The 12,137-nt window shown below is 46.0% G+C and overlaps 1 protein-coding gene across 1 annotated transcript in view; it reads left to right on the forward strand.

Moving 5' to 3' along the window:
• LOC141995267 (tropomodulin-2) overlaps positions 1–12,137 on the forward strand; it is a 69,016-nt gene continuing 56,879 nt past the window's right edge. Inside the window, exon 1 of the mRNA XM_074966339.1 lies at positions 1–146. The gene's annotated coding sequence lies outside the window, so the exon portion shown is untranslated. The remainder of the gene's footprint in view (positions 147–12,137) is intronic.

The following is a 12,137-nucleotide window of genomic DNA, read 5'->3' on the forward strand; positions in this document are numbered from 1 at the left end:
GGATTGAGGTTGCGCAGCCGCCTAGCTGGGGAGTGACCTGCCTGTTGACAGCGCTGTTTTGGGGAGGGCTGGCTCCGCGGCTCGGGCAGACGGACTGACGGCTGGCTGCACACCCGGTGACAGGCAGGCAGAGACCCTGCAGAGGGGTAAGCCCGCGATCCCTTGCCCAGTGCCGCGGACACGCTGCCTCCCCCTCCCGGGCAGGGATGCATCTCCGCCAGCCTCCCGCAGAGACACACAGGCACCGGTGCGGTCCATCTCCGCGCGCTCTGCCTGGCGGAGCCTCTGCCCTTTCCGCATCCCGGGAGAAGCCGTGCCCCGGCTGCCGCGCGGCGTAGGAGGGGTCTTGCAGCGCTCTGAGCTGCACGCAGCCAGCTGGGTGGTGCTGCCTCTTAGGATGCTCTAGCTGAGCACCAGCTGCGGCTGGAGGAGACTGCATGGGTGTGATTGCCACCGACCGGCTCGGCTGATCGCATTGCGGGAGAGAGAGAGAGAGTGAGAGTGTTGTGTGTGTGTGAGAGAGAGAGATATTCTGCAGGGATGAAAAGGGAGCGGTGGTCGGACTGTACAATTAAAAGGACCTTGCAAGGACTCCTACCTTGGTGTAATTGCCGCCCTGCATTGTGGAGTGGTGTCAAACCCTTTTCAGACATTCCTTCTGCCTGGAGCAGAGCTACAATCCCGCCTCCATGTGCTGAAAGCAACATGCTTAGTTCCCTGGTGTGTTAATGGTGGAGCGGTCGGTTTGGTACAATGAACATTGCAGTGTCTTGTTTTTAAACTCCATCCCCAATCCCCTGCAAATACACTTTCACAATATAATGTAATGCTTTCAAATTAGAGTGACTGATTTAAAGTGTTGATTTAAAAAAAATTAAAGTTCAAATCAGTCTGCAGAATGTCCGTCCTTTAAAAATACAGGCAGAATAAGTAATAATTTATTTTTAAAGGGTAATTTTAAAAATAAAAATATATTTAAATTTCCTCCCTGCATGTATCCCCGGTACTAAGTGCATTACAAAACTTAGAGCAAACAATGTTAAAATATGAAAACATGGTGACGTTTTTTTAAATAAGTGAGAATATATCTGCCTTTCCTTGATGCTCATATTCCTTTTATACGTAAAATCAGACTGATATACTGTCTTTAGATCTGGTCTCTTGGCTTTGAACCATTAAGAATATGTGATTTAAAGACAGGACTCAGTAATGTGATATTGGTTTAATGATATTTCTAAGTGTTTGATGAAGGAATGTTTTCCTCTGCCTTGGACTATTCTCATCATTATCTGTGACTCTCCTGTATTTCTGCTATCTCCTTTTTGAGATATGGTAACCAGGAAAATGAACAAGTGATTGAGGTTGGAGTGTACCACTAATTTAGATAATGGCATTATAATATTTTCAGTATTATTCTCCACCTATTTGCATCCTAACAGGCATTTGCTTTTTTGATTGCTGCTGCACATTGACTAGAGGTCTCCATTGGTCTGTTCACAGTGAGGCTCAGGTCTTTTTCTGAATTGTTACAGTTAATTAAGAAGCCAGTAAGGTATGTGCGAGTAGTTCAAATAATTCCTTTCACTGTGAATGACTTGCTTTTGCCAACATTAATTGCATCTGCTATCATGTTGTCCATTCACCTAACTTGGCCAGGTCCCTCCCCAGAGTCCTCTGAAAATGCTGCCACCTATTTGCTCAATTCCTTTTCCAGAACATCATTTTTCATTTTCAACATTTTACAGTTCCCAGCAGGCAAACTCTGTGGACCTTTGCTTACTTACCTTTGCAAGTTGTTTGCAGAAATTGTAAACAAGTATGGAGTCAGATTTATTTTCACCTGGTTCCATGTTTCTCTGTGTCTGGTGATCCTCCTGACTTGAGGCTGAGGTGGCTTGGCAGGGTCTTGGGCTGAATGGCATCAGGTAGCTACCCTCATCAAATACAATTGCATATGCTGGGGCTGTGATGGAGGTTAACTGGTACTCTTCATCCAATACACACAGCATGCTTCCGCCTGTGAAGCAATGTGATCATAGGTTCTGTTTAATGTGGAGTTTGATCTACATTAGTTTGTAAAAGACAAATTATACTGGGATATTTGTTCATCCATCTTTACTATAATTAGCTCAGGCGGCAGCTGGATCCAGAGGTCTGACAATCGTAATTATAAGGCAGGGGAATCTGGGGATAGGCACGGGCAAACAAGCAGCGCTCTTTAGATAGCTATGGTCAGTGAGAGTAGAACAATAATTATAATATTATCATGATACATTTTTCATATTAACGATACTAACACGGACAAAAATCAATAGTCTTGTCTGTTCCAGGACCTGCCATCTCTGTTATAAAATTTAAAAGTACTCTGTGTATTTCAATGCAGAGCTCCTCATGCTATTTATTGCTATAGTTATCAAGCTGTACACATCACAGATGGTTTCTGTTCTCTGATTAGCAGCTAAAATGCACAAAACCACATACAGTAACTTCTTGCTTAATGTGGTAGTTATGTCCCTGAAAAATGAAACTTTAAGCGAAATGATGTTAAGCGAATCCAATTTCCCCATAAGAATTAACGTAAATAGGAGGGATTAGGTTCCAGGGAAATGTTTTTTTCCAGACACTAGATATACACACTTATACACAGTATAAATTTTAAACAAACAATTTAATACTGTACACAGCATTATGAAGCTTGGTTGAGATGGTGGAGTCAGAATGTGGGATATTTCTCAGGGGATGCCTTACTGCTAAATTATGATCTAGCACTTGGCTGAGCCCTCAAGGGTTAACACATTGTTATTAATGTAGCCTCACACTCTACAAGGCAGCATGAATGGAGGAGGAGACACAGCATGGCAGAGAGAGAGAGAGAGTGTGTGTGTGTGTGTGTGAGAGAGACACACACACACACATGCATTTCCCCTTTAAGTACGCTGACCCCACTCTAAGTACACTGCCTTTTTAACTAGATCAGCAAGTTGAGACAGCAGCTGTTGCCCGGAAGCTCCCTCCTTTCTGAGCCCTGTGGTGTGGTGTAGTGAGCCCCGAGCCCCCCTCTCTGTGGAGATAAGGTACAGGAGCCGGGGGGGAGGGTGTGGGACACCCTGACTTTAGCACCCCTCGTCCCCTCCCCCTCGCACATCAAGCAGGAGGCTCCCGGGAGCAGCTCCAAGGCAGAGAGCAGGAGTAGCACACGGCGGGGGGGGAGGGGCAGCTGAACTACCCAGCAATTGATAGCCTGCTGGGTGGCTGCGCAGAGGGAACTTAGGGGAGCTGATGTGGGGCTGCCGGCCCACCCTGGTTCCAAACTAGCTCCAGCGGCTGCACTTTCTGCAAGCAGTGGAAAAAGAAGGCAGCTGCCAAACAACGTTATAAGGGAGCATTGTGCAACTTTAAACGAGCCTGTTCCCTAATTGATCAGCAATGTAACAACGAAACAAAATGTTAACCGTTAACTGAGGAGTTACTGTAATGAGAAGTGAGCTATAGCTCACGAAAGCTCATGCTCAAATAAATTTATTAGTCTCTAAGGTGCCACAAGTACTCCTTTCCTTTTTGTGGATACAGACTCACACGGCTGCTACTCTGAAACCTGTAATGAGAAAGGAAAGCACAGGGGAGACACAATAACTTTTTTTTTTTTTTAGAAGTGATCTGATAATTATCATTATCGATGATCACTTTTCTGCTGACAACAATGTATAGTTATAGCCCAGCCTTTAGTTCAGGATCTGTTCACCTTCTCAGATTGAGAAACATCTTGCTGAATGAGTAGGTCCATTGAAATTACAGAGGCTACTCAAGGAACAAGGTACTACTCAATGAGAGGAAGGATAATCCAATGGGTAGGGTGTTCTCCTCGGACTTGGAAGACCTGTTCCCTGCTCTGCCACAAACTGCCTGTGTGACTGCAAAAGAGAGATTATAGCACTTCTCTACATCAAAATTGCAAGAATAAATACACTGAAGAATGTGAGGTGCTATTTAAGTGCTATGGTAATCAGGACCATATAAGTGTGATAGATAGATAGATAAGAGGAGCAGAATCTGGCTCTGAATTTTTTGACAATTCTTGTTTAAAAAGCTGTTAATATCTATTGTACATGGTAGCCTTGCATTTGGGGTAAGTGTGATCACATATAATTCTTTTTACAACACAGTTAGAATATGGAAGATAGATAACTGGACACCAGAGCTTTTCTTCTATGGATCACAGGTACTTCAGTGATGAGTGCGGTATAAGAAACTGTATAGAATAGACTAAAATAGTTCAAATCTAGTGCGGACTGGCAATGACTGAAAGGTCTTAGCATGTTATAGCTGGCATTACCATGTTTGGTGGCCCATGTGAAGCAAGGGATGGCTTTAGTCCAGTTGCTATGGAACAGGCATTCACATCATAAAAGCCGCCATCACAGGTGACACTCTGAGTCGTTCCTCAGGGCTGTGCACAATCAAGCTTGATGAGATTAGTGACAGTGGCTACAGGACTCATGTTTTTGTGTTTTAGTCTGTTCTGATTTCTCTGTGGTATTTCTAAGAGCCAGGCAGTACGTAACAAGGTAGATGGGGTAGAGACAGACAGTTGCAGGGGCTGCACAGAGGCAGCCCCGCCTTGCTGTCATGCATCTGCTGACACAACATTCCATCGTCCCCCTCCCCCCTTTATGGGACGGGGTAAGAACATGGGGGAGGGAGGGCAGCCTGCCCAAAGCAAGTTAATAGTGTTCCAGCGCCTGCTTCACTCTAGCAAGCAGGAGCAGCAGCGTTGGGATGCACAAAACCTGGCCCTGCGCCCATGAAAGTCTGTGAAATCCACAGGAGCTTTGCCATTCGCTTCAATGCCCGCTGCACGTCTCTTCCCCTGCCTGCACACAGCAGGGAGGGACGCAGCCCTGCAGCAAACATTATTTTTCTCCTCTTACAACAGTCACAGCTACATTGGCTGCAGTGCTGCCCTGGTGTTGTGTGCATGTTTACTATGGGAGGTACAGCAGGGCCGGTTTTTCCAGGTCACCCTGGAAGCCAGGCCTTTGCTCCTCCAGCAGGGTTCCTGTGAAAGTACGAACCTGCAAGTGAAACTGGCTCCATAATTAGTCCTAGCCTAAACCCGCAGAGCTTTCAGTAGGGGAGCAGATTACCATGAAGAATGACATGGGTTTTCCAAATTCTTTCCCTTTCAATAGTTGTTTGATGCTGCATGATCCCAACCACTCCAGGCTGAAGGGAGTGAAGAGTAGCACGTGCATGCGCCGTCAGGAGAAGGGTGTGGTGCGCTCCAGCAGGCCGGGATAGCGTGGGTTCATCATCACCTTCAGTTTCTGCAGGGAAGTGTTTGCAGCCACTGTCGTGAGTCTGTTGTGTCTCCTGCGTCCATCTGTGCTGCCTTGTAGAGCTTGAGGCTACATTGAGAACACTGTGTTAACTCTTGAGGGTTCAGCCGAGTGCTAGTTCATCATTTAGCAGCAAGGCATTCCCTGGGAAATATCCCACCTGATCTCAACACGTTGCTTTAGGAGACGTTCATGAGCAGATCTGCAGAGAATCGTCTGATGAGTAACTGCAGGGAGATTTGGGGAAAGGGGAGCTGCTGCTAAGGTGTGTGAGCAAGAAACTGAAGGGGCTCAAGAAGCTGACATAGGACATTGTTCCAGTGATCCTGTGCAAGTCTGTTTTAAATGTAATGGTGGAGGGCTCGTTGTGATTGTACTGTACAGTATCACCCAGCATCATGAGTCAAAAACGCCGAGCAAGTCATAGTGGAGTGCCTAGTGGTAACAGTACCACTAGCAGTAAGAAAACCAGGAAAACCATTAGTCTGGGTACTAAATTAGACGTTTTAAGGCATTTTGATGCAGGTGAGCGTGCGGTAGACATTGGCATCACTCTAGGTCTTACTCCGACCACTGTGAGAACAATTTGGAGTAATGCCGACAAGATCAGGGCTAGTGCTCGGTGTGTAACACCGCTTAGTGCTACTAAAATAAGTCGATCAAGAAGTAGTTTGATGGAAAACATGGAGCGTCTTCTCTCAGTGTGGATAGAGGACCAAAACCAGCGGAACATACCTCTAAGTTTGCCTGTGATACAAGCGAAGGCAAAAAGTTTGTATGACAAATTAAAGAGAGACCAAGGTGAAGGATCACAGACAGAGATGTTCATGGCAAGTCGGGGATGGTTTGATCGGTTCAAGAAGCGCTTCCACCTGCACAACATGAAGATGTCCGGTGAGGTGGCTAGTGCCGATCCTGCAGCAGCTAAAAAATTCCCTGACTATCTCAAGAAAATAATTGAGGAAAGTGGCTATTCACCAAAGCAAGTCTTCAATGTCAATGAAACGAGCCTCTACTGGAAAAAGATGCCTGAACGGACTTACATTTCCCGAGAGGAGAAGACAGCGCCTGGATTTAAAGCAGCGAAAGACCGCCTAACCTTGCTTTTAGGTGGTAATGCTGCCGGAGACATGAAGATGAAACCGCTGACCGTGTACCAATTCGAAACACCACGAGCTCTCAAGGGTCATTCAAAGGAACACCTTCCGGTCATTTGGAGATCCAATAAGAAGGCATGGATAACTGGAGCTATTTTTTCAGAATGGCTGACACTCTGTGCTGTCCCTGCATGGAAGGAATATTGTGCCAAGGAAAATCTTGATTTCAAGATTTTATTACTTATTGATAATGCACCAGCTCATCCAGTCAACCTGGACTACCTGTGCGAAAACGTCAAAGTTGTCTTTCTGCCACCGAACACCACATCACTCATCCAACCCATGGACCAAGGAGCCATTGCTGCATTTAAGGCATATTACGTACGCCGTACTTTCGACCAGCTCATCAGAGGCACTGATGGAGAAGGCAAGCCTACAATTCGGCAATTTTGGCGTGACTACAACATCCTCAAGTGCATCAATAACATCGGTGAGTCCTGGGCTGAAGTTACTCAGGCATGCATGAACGGTGTGTGGTGGAAGTTGTGGCCTGAATGTGTCAATGATTTAAAAGGATTTAATGATGTTGTACCCGCTATGAAGAAAGATATTCTTGGCTTGGCCAAGAAAGCGGGTTTTGATGAGGTGGAAGAAGCCGACGTTACACAACTTCTCCAGTCACATGGAGAAGGGCTAACCAATGAAGATCTGATGCAACTAGACATGATGAGAGCAGTGGAAGACGAGGGCCAAGAAGTAAAAGAAGAACCAACCCATCAAAATTTGACTGCCAAACGGCTTTCTGAAGCTTTCCAAATGATTGAAGCTGGCTTGCAAATCCTTAGTGATGACGATCCTGACAGGGAACGCAGCTCCAAAGTTATTAGGGGAGTTGGTCATCTAATGACTTGCTATAAAGAAATTTACCAAGAAAAAAAAAGGAAAGCAAAACAACCATCTCTAGATATGTTTTTTCGAGTTGTGACGGTTAAGGAAGAACTGCAAGAGGAGCAGCCGGACGATCCACGCTCTTCCACCTCTGACTTCACCACCTCAACCAAGCTTAACAATCATCATTGCTGAGTACAGTATTAAATTGTTTGTTTAAAATTTATGCCTGCATTAAATTGTTTGTTTAAAATTTTTTAAAACTTATACGGTATATGTATATAATGTCTTTTGTGTGGCAAAAAAAATTTCCCTGGAACCTAACCCCTCCATTTACATTAATTTTTATGGGGAAAGTGGATTTGCTTAACATCGTTTTGCTTAAAGTCGCATTTTTCAAGAACATAACTCCAACGTTAAGCAAGGAGTTACTGTATAATCATATGATTACCATGCCCTGCTGAATACAACATTAAATATTATGGAATACATGATGCAGCTCTTCTCTGTTTTACATTTTCTTAATCAGTATTTCTAAGCTGATTTTATATTTTAAATGTACTCTTAAGCCTTCATAAAGTAATCATTCCAGATTACTACATATTTAACTCACTAAAACAAAGACATTATTTTAAATTAATCAGTCACAGAGGTTTATTGTGTTCATAACAATATTCATTGCTTTTAGAAAAAGGGAACACTAATTTACTCTGTGTGATCTCCATAACAATAAATAGACATGTTTATGAAGTTTCACCAACTTTAAAAAATATATTTCCAAAGATTTGAGGCATAACAAAGGATTTTATATCTTACTAAGGTATCGATTTTGCTAGAAGGTTCTCTTAAAACTACTGCATCAAATAGTCAGAAGTAAAGAAAGGGAAACTTATTTGTCCAGATATCTGGAAGGAAAGGGGTGTTGTCCCTTTAAGGGCTCTCTTCTACAGGGGGGTGAAGGGAGAAAGGGATGGACAGAAAGGACAGGAAGACTTTGGAAGCAAGTTTTTTGTACTATAGTAATTAAAATTAAAATATGTCTTTTAGATAAGGGTGGTCTTTTGAAGGATTTATTTTAAAAACTATATGTCTGAAGATCCAAGCATTTAAGACTAAAGATGAATACTCAGATTGTGCATCTAAAAATCTATGCAAGGATTTTTTAGAGATGTGATTTTATAATCTTCAGCAATCTTCTAATGAAAAAAAGCAAATTTTAAGCTAAGGTCCTGTACACGAACATGTTCTGAGTAAATATTACAATAATGCACAACGGTTTTTGTTAGTAAATTCAGAAACCGACAGTATATATCTAGGGGTTGGCAAATGCCTGTTAAATGGCTTCATTACTTGAATGGCTCTTTAACAGTTTCAATGTTGTGCTAATACAGGGGTGGGCAAACTTTTTGGGCAAACCAGAGGGCCACATCTGGGTATGGAAATTGTATGGCGGGCCATGAATGCTCATGCAATTGGGGGTTGGAGTGCGGGAGGGGGTGAGGGCTCCAGCTGGAAGGGTGGGCTCTGGGGTGGGGCCAGAAACGAGGAGTTCAGAGTGGGGCAGAGGATTGGGGTGCAGGGGTTGAGGGCTCCAGCTGGGGGTATGGGCTCTAGGGTGGGACTGGGGATGAGGGGTGCAGGCTCCAGGCAGCGCTTACTTGGGGATACAGGAGGGTGCTCTGGGCTGGGACCAAGGGGTTCAGAGGGCGGGAGGAGGATGAGGGGTGCAGGCTCCAGGCAGCGCTTACTTCAAGCAGCTCCCAGAAGCAGTGGTATGTCCCCCCTCCATCTCCAATGCGGAGGCGCAGCCAGGCGGCTCGGTGTGCTGCCCTGTCCGCAGGTGCCACCCCTGCAGCTCCCATTGGCCATGGTTCCAGTGGGAGCTGCGTGGGTGGCACTCGAGGCGGGGGCGGCATGCGGAGCCCCCTGGCTGCCTCTATGCGTAGGAGCTGGAGAGGGGACATGCTGCTGCTTCCAGGAGCCATTCAGAGCCACAGCATGAGCGGAATGGGGCAAGCCCCTGGCTGGAGTACTGGAGCAGGGCAAGCCCCAGACCCCACTCCCTGGTGGGAGCTCGAGGGTCAGATTAAAATATCTGAAGGGCCGGATGTGGCCTGTGGGCCATAGTTTGCCCACCCCGTGCTAATAGGTCTGGCAGGCTGGAAGGTTTTTTCACTTTTAAATTACTAGATTCCCTCTGGAGGAAGACTCACCAGACTGCAGCAGCTAGCTGTGAGAAGCCTGAAGGAAGGGTCAGAACAGGGATAGGAAGATGTGGGAGGGTGGACATTAAGACCCAGGGGTGCACCAAATTTTCGGGTGCCCTACCCAGCTGCCTCTGCTGCATATGTCTAAGGACGGCCCTGTGTGTGTGCATGCCTGCGCGCGCGCGCGCGCGTGTGTGTGTGTGTGTGAGAGAGAGAGAGAGAGAGACAGCAGTGTGTGTGACAGAGAGAGAGAGACGCGCATTTCCTCTTTAACTACGCTGACCCCACTCTAAGTACACTGCCTTTTTAATTAGCTCAGCAAGTTTGAGACAGCAGCTACTGCCGGGAAGCTCCCTCCTTTCTGAGCTCTGTGGTGTGGTGTGGTGTGCCCTGAGCGCCCCTCTCTGTGGAGATAAGGTACAGGAGCGGGGGGAGGGGGACACCCTGACATTAGCACCCCTCTTTCCCGCCCCCTGCACAGCAAGCAGGAGGCTCTCGGGAGCAGCTCCAAGGCAGAGGGCAGGAGCAGCACACGGCAGTGGGGGGAGGGGCAGCTGAACTGCCCGGCATTGATAGCCTGCTGGGCGGCTGCGCAGACGGAACTTAGGGGAGCCGATGGGGGGCTGCCAGCCCACCCTGGTTCCAAGCTCCCCCCCCAGCTCCAGCGGCTGCTCTTCCTGCAAGCAGTGGAAAAAGAAGGCAGCTGCCAAACAACGTTATAAGGGAGCATTGCGCAACTTTAAATGAGCCTGTTCCCTAATTGATCAGCAACGTAACAATGAAACAAAATGTTAACTGTTAAGTGAGGAGTTACTGTAATGAGAAAGGAAAGCACGGGGAGACACAATAACTTTTTTTTTTTTTTAGAAGTGATCTGATAATTATCATTATTGATGATCACTTTTCTGCTGACAACAATGTATAGTTATAGCCCAGCCTTTAGTTCAGGATCTGTTCACCTTCTCAGATTGAGAAACATCTTGCTGAATGAGTAGGTCCATTGAAATTACAGAGGCTACTCAAGGAACAAGGTACTACTCAATGAGAGGAAGGATAATCCAATGGGTAGGGTGTTCTCCTCGGACTTGGAAGACCTATTCCCTGCTCTGCCACAAACTGCCTGTGTGACTGCAAAAGAGAGATTATAGCACTTCTCTACAACAAAATTGCAAGAATAAATACACTGAAGAATGTGAGGTGCTATTTAAGTGCTATGGTAATCAGGACCATATAAGTGTGATAGATAGATAGGTAAGAGGAGCAGAATCTGGCTCTGAATTTTTTGACAGTTCTTGTTTAAAAAGCTGTTAATATCTATTGTACATGGTAGCCTTGCATTTGGGGTAAGTGTGATCACATATAATTCTTTTTACAACACAGTTAGAATTTGGAAGATAGGTAACTAGATACCAGAGCTTTTCTTCTATGGATCACAGGTACTTCAGTGATGAGTGCGGTATAAGAAGCTGTATAGAATAGACTAAAATAGTTCAAATCTAGTGCGGACTGGCAATGACTGAAAGGTCTTAGCATGTTATAGCTGGCATTACCATGTTTGGTGGCCCATGTGAAGCAAGGGATGGCTTTAGTCCAGTTGCTATGGAACAGGCATTCACATCATAAAAGCCGCCATCACAGGTGACACTCTGAGTCGTTCCTCAGGGCTGTACACAATCAAGCTTGATGGGATTAGTGACAGTGGCTGCAGGACTCATGTTTTTGTGTTTTAGTCTGTTCTGATTTCTCTGTGGTATTTCTAAGAGCCAGGCAGTACGTAACAAGGTAGTTGGGGTAAAGGAGACATGCAGAATCCAAAGGATTTTTGCCATCAAATAACAGTTCTTGGTACCTTGATCATCATCTCATCATGGTAAATCCCAAAGGGATGGGCTCTGGGTGGTTTCCCTTTAATAATTATGGAACTGTTTGGGAATTGGGCGCTACACCGAACTTTTGCGGAGGCTCCACCCGAGGCTACCATCCGCCTGCAAAGCATTTTCAGGGGCTGCATAGTGGCAGCCCTGCCTTACTATCGTGCATCTGCCGACACAACATTCCATCTTCCTCCTGCCCTCTTTGCGGGAGGGGGGTAAGAATACAGGGGGCGGCAGCCTGCCCAAAGCAAGTTAATAGTGTTCCAGCGCCTGCTTCACTCTAGCATGTGGGAGATGCAGTGTAGGGATGCACAGAACCTGGCCCTGCTTCCATGAAAGTCTGTGAAAAGCATGGGAGCTTTGCCATTCACTTCAATGCCAGCTGCACATCTCTGCCCCTGCCTGCACACAGCAGGGAGGGACACAGCCCTGCAGCAAACATTATTTTTCTCCTCTTACAACAGTCACAGCTACATTGGCTGCAGTGCTGCCCCGGTGTTGTGTGCATGTTTATTATGGGAGGTACAGCAGGGCTGGTTTTTCCAGGTCACCCTGGAAGCCAGGCCTTTGCTCCTCCAGCAGGGTTCCTGTGAAAGTACGAACCTGCAAGTGAAACTGACTCCATAACTAGTCCTAGCCTAAACCCACAGAGCTTTCAGTAGGGGAGCAGATTACCATGAAGAATGACATGGGTTTTCCAAATTCTTTCCCTTTCAATAGTTGATTGATGCTGCA

This window comes from Natator depressus, chromosome 10, assembly GCF_965152275.1.
Source record: "Natator depressus isolate rNatDep1 chromosome 10, rNatDep2.hap1, whole genome shotgun sequence".
NCBI lineage: Eukaryota > Metazoa > Chordata > Testudines > Cheloniidae > Natator > Natator depressus.